The 10028-nt window shown below is 47.2% G+C and overlaps 1 protein-coding gene across 1 annotated transcript in view; it reads left to right on the top strand.

Moving 5' to 3' along the window:
• The window catches only part of LOC128687516 (uncharacterized), a 29833-nt gene extending 24940 nt beyond the window's left edge, over positions 1-4893 (top strand). The window contains exon 5 of the mRNA XM_053774979.2: positions 4620-4893. The gene's annotated coding sequence lies outside the window, so the exon portion shown is untranslated. The remainder of the gene's footprint in view (positions 1-4619) is intronic.
• Positions 4894-10028: the final 5135 nt, after the last annotated feature.

Genomic DNA, 10028 nt, shown 5'->3' with positions numbered 1-10028 from the left:
TATCTAATCCTTTTGCTGTCCTCGGCTCAGACGTCCCTACTTCAACGCCTCAGTCTAATCTCGCTTCTTCGAGTTCTCTCTTACAAGCCTCAGTATCGACGAGACCTCGTACGACACCTCTTCCCAATCGTCCCTCTACTTCTCAAAAGTCAAAAAAAGGTCCGGTAACACCTCCTACCCATCTTCCACCTCCTCATTTTACCCTCCCTGTCTCTGTCCCTAGTTCTTCCCCTCTCACTGGCTCAGTTACAAGTGCAGAGGTTCACCCTCCTCCTCGTAATGTACCTTCCTCCCCTGTTCCCTCCCAAGTTTCTTCCTCTTCTGCCACCTCCCAGGTTCCTGTCTCTTCTGTCCCCTGCCACGCTTCTCCAGTTCCCTCCACCCTTTCGCCCCCCCCTACCTTGGTACAGTCCAATACAGTTCCAATCTTTACTCATCCTCCCCCTACCATTCCCAATATTGTCTCCCATACGACATCTCTGAATTCTGAAACACTTGAAGCAATCTCTGAATATATTGCAGAGACCAAACCATCAATGGACACTGATCCACCTTCCGCTCTTTCTCTCTCCTCTGCTCCATCTGCGCAACTCCTTTCTTCACAGCGCACCGTTCCTTCGCTGCTTGAACATTTTCCACTGCCTCCGCATGTGGACTTTTCTAACCCTCCTAGTCCGTAGGAACCCTTACCTGCGGATTTCAAGTATCTTTATCATTGCCATTCATGGCCTTTTTACAGTGGAATATACATGGCCTCAGGGGTAATCGGGGTGAGCTTCAGATGTTACTCTCCCAGTTTGCCCCTGTTGGTGTTTGCTTACAGGAACCAAAATTACACTCTGCTGTTATTTCTCACATCTCAGGCTATAATTTATTGTATTCTTCAGATCCTTTTCCTGATGGGACCTTTAATGAAAGTGCCCTTCTTCTCCGCACTGATATTCCGTACCATCAGCTATTTGTTCATACTTCGCTGCATTACACAGCAGCCCGTATCCACTTACATAGGTGGTATACGCTCTGTTCTTTATATCTCTCTCCTTCTCGGGCATTATCTATTCCGGATTTTGCCTTCCTTGTTTCGTCATTACCGCCACCAATTCTGTTACTTGGTGATTTTAATGCCCACCATTTCCTCTGGGGAGGGTCTCACTGTGATTCCCGTGGAATTCAGTTAGAGGCTTTTCTTGCCACCCACCCCCTCCATGTTTTAAATACAGGTACTCACACCCATTTTGATCCTCGGACTCATACTCTCTCTTGCATCGATCTCTCAGTTTGCTCTTCCTCCGCCGCATTAGACTTTACTTGGTCTGTTCTCCCGGACTTACATGACAGTGATCATTTCCCAATCATTCTTACTTCCCCTTCATATTCGCCACCTCTTTGCACCCCACGCTGGCAATTTAATCGGGCAAATTGGAACCTTTACTCACACCTGACTGTTTTTAAAGAGGTTCCTTCTTCGTCCTCCATCGATGAGCTTTCACACCTCTTCTCATCCTCCGTTTTCACCGCAGCTTCTCATTCTATACCCCAAACTTCGAGCAGGCATTCTCAGAAATGCGTGCCTTGGTGGTCTCCTGCTTGTGCTCGTGCAGTACGTTTGAAACGCGCTGCATGGGGCAGGTACCGGTACAATAGAACCACAGAGCGACTCCTTGATTTTAAACAGAAGCGTGCGATCGCTCGCCGTGTCATCCGTGACGCTAAACGCACTTGCTGGCGAGATTATGTCTCCACCATCACCTCTGCTTCCTCTATGAGTGCAGTCTGGAAAAAAGTACGAAAACTGAGTGGTAAATATTCTCCTGACCCGGCTCCTGTTCTGCGGGTTGCCGGTGTTGATATAGCAAACCCACTAGATGTTGCCAATGAAATTGGCAATCATCTGGTCCGTATTTCTCAGGGACTCCATCTATGCCCCTCATTTCTTTCCTCAAAGTCTGCCAGAGAGTTAGCACCCTTGGACTTTTCTTCTCTCAGAGAAGAACAGTATAATGTGCCTTTTACACTTCAAGAACTGGAGGCAACACTCTCAGCTTGTCGATCATCGGCAGCTGGGCCCGACGACATTCATATTCGTATGCTACAACATTTACATCAGTCAGCCCTTGCAGTCCTATTACGCCTTTACAATCTTATTTGGTCACAAGGAGTTCTTCCACAGCTGTGGAAATCCGCCATTGTTCTCCCTTTCCGCAAACCAGGCACTACGGGACATGAAACCTCCCACTATCGTCCCATTGCTCTTACCAGTGCAGTTTGCAAAGTAATGGAACGTCTAGTAAATAGACGTTTAGTGTGGTATTTAGAGACACACAACAGTCTCTCCACTCGTCAATATGGCTTTCGTAAGGGACGTTCTACCATAGACCCCTTACTGTGCTTGGATACGTATGTTCGTAATGCCTTTGCGAATAACCACTCAGTTATTGCCATATTTTTTGATCTTGAGAAGGCATATGACACAACTTGGAGGTATAATATTTTAGCCCAAGCCCACTCCTTAGGCCTTCGAGGCAATCTACCATCCTTCCTTAAGAACTTTTTAACTGACAGGCATTTCCGTGTTCGGGTTAATAATGTGCTCTCCCCGGACTTTATCCAAGCTGAAGGTGTCCCCCAGGGATGTGTTCTGAGCACAACACTTTTTCTCCTTGCTATTAATGATTTGGCCTCTAGTCTTCCATCAAATATTTGGTCATCACTCTATGTTGATGACTTCGCTATTGCCTGTGCAGGCGCTGACTGTCACCTCCTTACAGTTTCTCTCCAGCATGCAGTCGACCGTGTTTCCAATTGGGCCACCACACATGGGTTTAAATTTTCCAGCACTAAAACCCACCAAATCACTTTCACTAGACGCTCTGTCATCTCTGATCATCCTTTGTACCTCTATGGCTCACGTATCCCTGAACGTGATACAGTCAAGTTTCTGGGCCTCCTCTTTGATCGTAGGTTATCCTGGAAACCTCACATTACCTCTCTGAAGGCAACTTGTCACAGCCGGCTGAACCTTCTTAAAACCCTTGCTCATCTTTCGTGGGGAGCTGATCGTCGAACCCTCCTTCACCTACATTCCACCCTTATTTTATCGAAACTTGATTATGGTGACCAGATCTATTCAGCGGCATCTCCTGCTACTCTCTCTAGCCTTAACCCCATTCATCACCAAGGATTACGTTTATGCCTTGGTGCTTTTCGCTCTTCCCCTGTCGAAAGCCTCTATGCAGAAGCGAACGTTCCATCCTTATCCGATCGCCGTGATGCCCATTGCCTGCGCTACTATGTACGCTCTCATGATCTCCGCAATCCTTCCATTTATAGAATGGTCACTGATATTAGTAGACATTCTTTATTTGTTCGCCGCCCCTGCTTACTCCGTCCCTTCTCTCTTCGCCTTCATTCGCTCTTGTCTTCTCTTCAACTACCACCTTTCTATGTACATGTAGCATCACACTTTTCCCTACCCCCCTGGGAAGTTCCAGCTGTTTGAGTCTGTTCTTTCTCCCTCCCTTGCTCGAAAGCCCAACTGTCTACGGTCGCTTCCCGCTCTCTTTTTCTTGACCACTTTCACTCTCATTCTCATGCCATTGCTGTGTACACAGATGGCTCTAAGTCTTCTGACGGCGTAGGATTCGCAGCAGTGTTTCCGGACAGCGTCGTACAAGGGCATTTACTATCTTCAGCTAGTATTTTTACTGCTGAATTATATGCCATCCTTACAGCACTTATCCGTATTGCATCTATGCCTGTGTCATCATTTGTGGTTGTCTCAGACTCCCTTAGTGCTTTACAGGCTATACAAAAATTTGATACACCTCACCCCTTAGTCCTCCGTATCCAACTTTGGCTACGCCGCATCTTTACTAAGCATAAAGATATTGTTTTTTGTTGGGTCCCTGGTCATGTTGACGTACAGGGCAATGAACAGGCAGACACTGCTGCGCGGTCAGCAGTACATGACCTACCAGTTTCTTATAGAGGTATTCCATGTACGGACTATTTTGCTGTAATATCTTCCCACCTTCACACCCGTTGGCAACAACGTTGGTCTACTATGCTCGGCAACAAACTTCAGTCTATTAAACCGAGTATAGGTTACTGGCCGTCTTCTTATCACCAGTGTCGAGGTTGGGAGACTACTCTCTCCCGTCTTCGCATTGGCCATACTCGTCTTACTCATGGATATCTCATGGAGAGGCGTCTTGCTCCTCTCTGTGAGAATTGCCAAGCTCCATTATCAGTCAGCCACATTCTGTTGGACTGCCCACTTTATCAACGAGCACGCAGAATTTACCTCTGTCGTCGTCTTCGCCCCGCTGCTCTCTCTTTACCTTCCCTTCTCGCTGATGGACCCACCTTTCATCCGGACTCTCTCATTGACTTTTTGACAACGACTGACTTACTCCACAAATTTTGATACTTTCAGCCCTTTCTACTTGTATCTCTTGCTACCCTCTACCCCCGTACTATCCCCTGCCCCGCTGTTTTCTGTAACCTGCTGATCATCCCCCCTCCCTTCTGCCATCCAATTCCCTTGCTTCCTTCCCTACCCTGCAGCGCTGTATAGCCCTTGTGGCTTAGCGCTTCTTTTTGATTATAATAATAATGAGGCAAGAAATGATGGCATCTTGTGTACCGAAAGAATACCACCTCGGTAAGAAAGCTAGTGTCAGCGAGGACTGTTGAATGTTACACTGTTATGAAGTTCAGTAGATGTTCCCTGTAGACTACACGAAGGTCACAACTTTTAATTGGTATACATGCACTAAAATGGAAAAAACAGTAATTTCATAGGTTTTTTTACCATAAAAAAAATGATACTCTCATATAGTGCCTGTCCTGACCTATGCCGTTTTTCAAAGTTGTCAATATGTATGTATGTATATGTATGTATATATATATATATATATATATATATATATATATATATATATATATATATATATATATATAATCTATAAATAAATATAATTATATATATGCATGTCTAAGTAACCTTTTTGTCTCATATACCTATAATATTAATTTGAAGAATTTATAAATGTTAAGATACTGCACTTGCTTAGTTTTCTTATTCCCGGTTTGCTTGGCGCCCTCAGACCCCTGTTGTGCAATCTGCCAGTCACCCCCGAGTGTCCAACCCTTGTACAGGCATTACCTGGAGTTTACCTGGAGAGGGGTTTCGGGGGTCAATGCCCCCGTGACTCGGTCTGAGACCAGGCCCTGTGGTGGATCAGGGTCTGATCAACCAGGCTGTTGCTGCTGGCTGCACGCAAACTGATGTATGAACCACAGCCCGGTTGGCCAGGTTATGACTTTAGGTGCCTGTCCAGTGCCTTCTTGAAGACAGGCAGGGGTCTATTGGTAATCCCCCCTTATGTATGCTGGGAGGCATTCTAGTTTCTAGGTAGGGGAAAGGGTACCATGGTCCACCCCATTCCATTGAGGTCCTTAGTGGTGTAGTTTGCTGTGGAATCTGGATCAACTGGGGATGTCCCATTCTCTCCCCAGTTCTCGGAAAGCGGCTTTGGGTGTCTTTCGGGTGACGGGTGTATTTCTGGAGGCTGCCTGTTGGATTCTGGGAGCTGGTGGCCGAAGGAGGTATGCTGTGGTGGGTATCTGGCCGCCCTCTCTCTCGTCTATTGAGGTGGCTTGGTACAGGCGAGGCTGCAATCCCAGATTGCTGGTTTACTGGCATGAAGGCACGGGTTCCATGCCACTTCTACACTACTTGCTGTTCCAGGGTCCTCTTGGGTGCGGAGGAGGATTTATGGCCCTTTCATTCTTCCTAGGAGCTCTCTCCATGTCCCCCCCCCTTTTTTTTTGTTTTCTAAATAAACAAAAAGAAAGAAATGGCAACCATGGAGTCCCAAAACCAGGGCCAAGCTCCTCCTGGGCTCCTTTCTACTACCGCATCCTGTTCCAACCCTATCTCGTTATTTGACCATTTTTCAGACCTTTCTAATGCCCCTGTACCTTCTGCTGGTGCCGTTTCATCGTCAGCTCCAGGTGCCGAGGTTCCACCTGACTCCTTCGATACATCCAACCTCTGCACTTCTTTGACCATGCTTCCGGCTTCTCCATCTACGGTACGACAATTCTTGGAGAGGGCTTCGGGGTCAACGCCCCTGAGGCTCGGTCTGAAACCAGGCCTCGTGGTGGATCAGGGTATGATCATCCAGGCTGTTACTGCTGGCCACAAGTAAACTGACGTACGAACCACAGCCCGGCTGGTCAGGTACTGACCTTAGGGGCCTGTCCAGTGCTTTCTTGAAGACAGCCAGAGATCTATCGGTAATCCCCCTTATGTACATATGCTGGGAGGCAGTTGAACAGTCTTGGGCCCCTGACACTTATTGTGTTCTATGTACTGACCACATCAACTCAAGGCTGAGGGACTGATTACCTCAAACTACTACTGTTCTTCATTCTCCTTTGTATGGACTGAAGCTGCCACTGTGTGGTGAAACATTTCCTCATTAAAGATACCCAAGTGTTGCACATGTCTAATTTATCACCTTGTCGGTTCTCTGAACCATTCATCTACACCACAAGTAGTGCAGATGTGGCATGGAACTCGTGCCATACCCTACCCTTCATGCCAATAAACCAGCAATCCAGGATAGCAACCTCACATGTACCGAGCCACCTCGGTGGATGAAAGAGAGGGCGGCTGGATACCCGCCACAAAGCATACCTCCTTTGGCCACTAACTCCCAGAATCTGAAAGGCAGTCTCCAGAAATACACCCGTCACCCAAAAGACACCCAAAGCCTCTCCGAGAACCAGAAGGGGACTGGGACATCCCCAGTTGATCCAGATTCCACAGCAAACTGCACCACCATCAAGGACCTCAACGGAATGGGTTGGACCACGGTACCCTTACCCCTACCTAGGAACTAGAATGCCTGCAAGAACCCCAAAGGTTGAAAACAGGAAAAGGGATAGGGGAGGGATAGGAAGGAATGGGGAGGGGAGGATGGGATAGGGAAAGGAGGATGCGGGGTAATTAGGTTTGGTCTGAGGAGAGAGGGGAGAGAGACGTATTTTCATCATGAGGAAGCACTAAACCCGTAGGATTATACAGCACCTGTTCAGGGGGAGGGGTGGAAGATATTCAGGCTTAATTCAGGGAACTGGAGCACAGATCCAATTCCCTAGATCAAGAGCCCCTCACCAGCATCAAGGAATCTCCCTTTAGGGGACACACACACACACACACATTTTTTAACAGTAACTGATTTTATTTTAATTTTTGTATTCTTACTCTACCCCTCGCCTATCCACACTCCTGACCCCTGACTTGTTCCTAACCTCAGCATATTCCTCCTTTAGCACATCCCTCCCTGCAACACTGTAAAAGACTTCCAGTCTAGAGCTCAGTCTGATTACTTACTTAATGCTGCCCACATCTGTACATGTAGGGGAGGCAATGTTGCTTATTGTATTCATGGTGAAGCACTAAACTCATATGGGTCATACAGTGCCTAGGGAAATGAGGGGTAGGGGATGGTTTGATTCATGGAAAGGGAAGCTGCTGTATCAAGGTTTTTTCCCTAAGGGAAGGAGAAAACAGTGTTGCAGTTGTGCCCACAAAGCCAATGTTAGCATGGCCCACAAAATGAATAACATGTACATTTATTTTGCAAAAGTAAGTAGGCCTGCACTCTTTGACTTGTGCACCTGCTGCTGTTTAATCCCTGCTTGTAGGGTAGTGCCCATTGGATATACTACTAGCCCTAAGCCTTTGGGTGACCCATCTGAGTTTGTTGCCACTGGCTTCTCCTCCTGTGCACTTGTGTAAGTCTCCATGCATGACAACAGCTACAGTAATATGGGAAGCCAGATCCACTTCTGCCCAAGACATCAACACAGACTAAAACTTGCACAATGCAGAAGAATTTTCTCAAGTATAGCTTTTCTTGTGAATACACTACTATAATCTTTCATTTTTAGTGGTAATTCCATATTGTATGTGATATACATTTGCTGTGGTTCCCAAAACTAAGATTCTCATTACAGCATATAGAAATAAGCCTGACTGAGCTTAGTACAGCTATCGTACTAAGCAAGGTAGATCTGTATGGGAAATTCAAGTATACTTTGTCATCTAAACTTCAAATTTCCCCCCCTCACAAGAAGAGTATTATAGCAGAGCAACAAATGAGAACTGTTGATAAGAACATCACTATGGGAAAATGGTTGCCTATAACAGTGCTTGTTTAGCACTTATGATTATAATCCTCTTTAAGGGGGGCTCCTTGGCGTGGTGAAGAGGCTCTTGGTCTGAGGAATTAGACCTGTCGGTCTTCTTCCTCAGACCGAACCTAATTACCCCCCAATCTCCCCTCCCCTATCCCATCCTCCCCTTTTTCCTTTCCTCCTCCTCCCTTTTGCCCTTCCTCTTTTTGGCCTTTGGGATTTCTCCCACAGGCGCGCTAGTTCCTAGGTAGGGGAAAGGATACCGGGGTCCATCCCATTCTGTTGAGGTTCTTGGCGGTGGCGTAGTTTGCCGTGGAATCTGGATCGCCTGGGGATGTCCCGATCCCTCTCCGGTATCCCGGAGTAGCTTTGGGTGTCTTTCGGGCGATGGGTGTATCTCTGGAAGCCACCTTTCGGATTCCGGGGGTGGTGGCTGAAGGAGGTATGCTTTGTGGTGGATATCCGGCCGCCCTCTCTTTTGTCCACTGAGGTAGCTCGGCATTGCTGGTTTACTGGCATGAAGGGTAGGGTATGGCACGGGTTCCATGCTGCATCTGCGCTACTAGTGGTGCTGAGGTCCTCTTGGGCGCAGAGGGAGATTTCCGGCCCTTTCATTCCTCCTGGGAATTATTCCTCCCCGCTCCCCCCTTTTTTTATTCTTTTTTTATTTTTCTTTTCTTTTCTTTTTCTTAAAAACAAAAAGCAAAGGAGTAACCTAACCATGGAGAACCCAATCCATGAACCCACTACCCCCGGGCCCCCTCTTGATACCGCACCCCATTCTGACCCTGCCTTTTTAGACCACTCTTCGAACACTCCTGATGCCCCTGTACCTCTTGCTGGTGCTGTTTCCTCACCCGCTTCAGGTACTGGGGCTTCGACTGACTCCTTCGATTTGTCTAAACTCCGCTCTCCTTTGACTATGCTTCCGGCTTCTCCCTCTAGGGTACGGCAATTTTCGAATCGCCCGCCCATTTCACGCCGGACCAACTCCGGTCCTACTCCTAAATGCCAATGTCAATCTCCTGATGATGCTCCTTCGTTACCTTCCCATTCTACTCGGAAAAGACTGACACGTCATGCACTCCCTCTCCACGCTCAGTTTCAGACCACACAATGAACTAAATTCTTTACTTTAAGACTGACTTCTGCCTACCTTTCTGACCATAGTATGGGCAAAGCGCTCCTGCGTCATGTTGGTAGAGATATTTCATTTCGTGCTCTCAAGAGCGGTATGCGCATCGTCACTGTCCAGAATGCTACCCAAGCTCATGATCTTTCTCTCCTTTCGCATATAGATACTACTCCTATCACTGTTGAAAAACATCTTTCTCTCAATTCTTGTAGTGGTACTGTCATTCTGCCCCATACCATAGTCCAACAGAATTTCCAGTCATGTGGCAATGACATTCTTAAACAGCTGGAATTCCAGGATCTCCCAATCCTCAAAGTAGACACTTATGTCCTTCCTGCCCGTGGGCAGAGACATTACCCTTGCAATGTAGCTCGTTTAACTTTTGACAGCCAAGAACTCACGTCCTCTGTATATGTCGCGGGACATCGGTTACAAGTTCGAAAGGTGATACCTACACCGCAACAGTGTAGAAATTGCTGGCGTTTTGGTCACCCAGCGAAATATTGCAGATCTATTTCGCCTCCAAGGGAGACTACCCCGTGTTTCTTATTCTCGTGTTTCAAAACATCCCCCCACTTCTGGGGTCCCATCTTCTGCAGCCTCCTCTGTTGTTACCCCTCCCATAGCCACTCCGGCATCTAATCCTTTTGCTGTCCTTGGCTCTGATGTCCCGACTACAACT

Source organism: Cherax quadricarinatus, chromosome 11 (assembly GCF_038502225.1).
Source record: "Cherax quadricarinatus isolate ZL_2023a chromosome 11, ASM3850222v1, whole genome shotgun sequence".
Classification (NCBI taxonomy): Eukaryota; Metazoa; Arthropoda; class Malacostraca; order Decapoda; family Parastacidae; genus Cherax; species Cherax quadricarinatus.
Note: the sequence above shows the minus strand (reverse complement) of the source record. Positions and strands in the feature narration are given on the sequence as shown.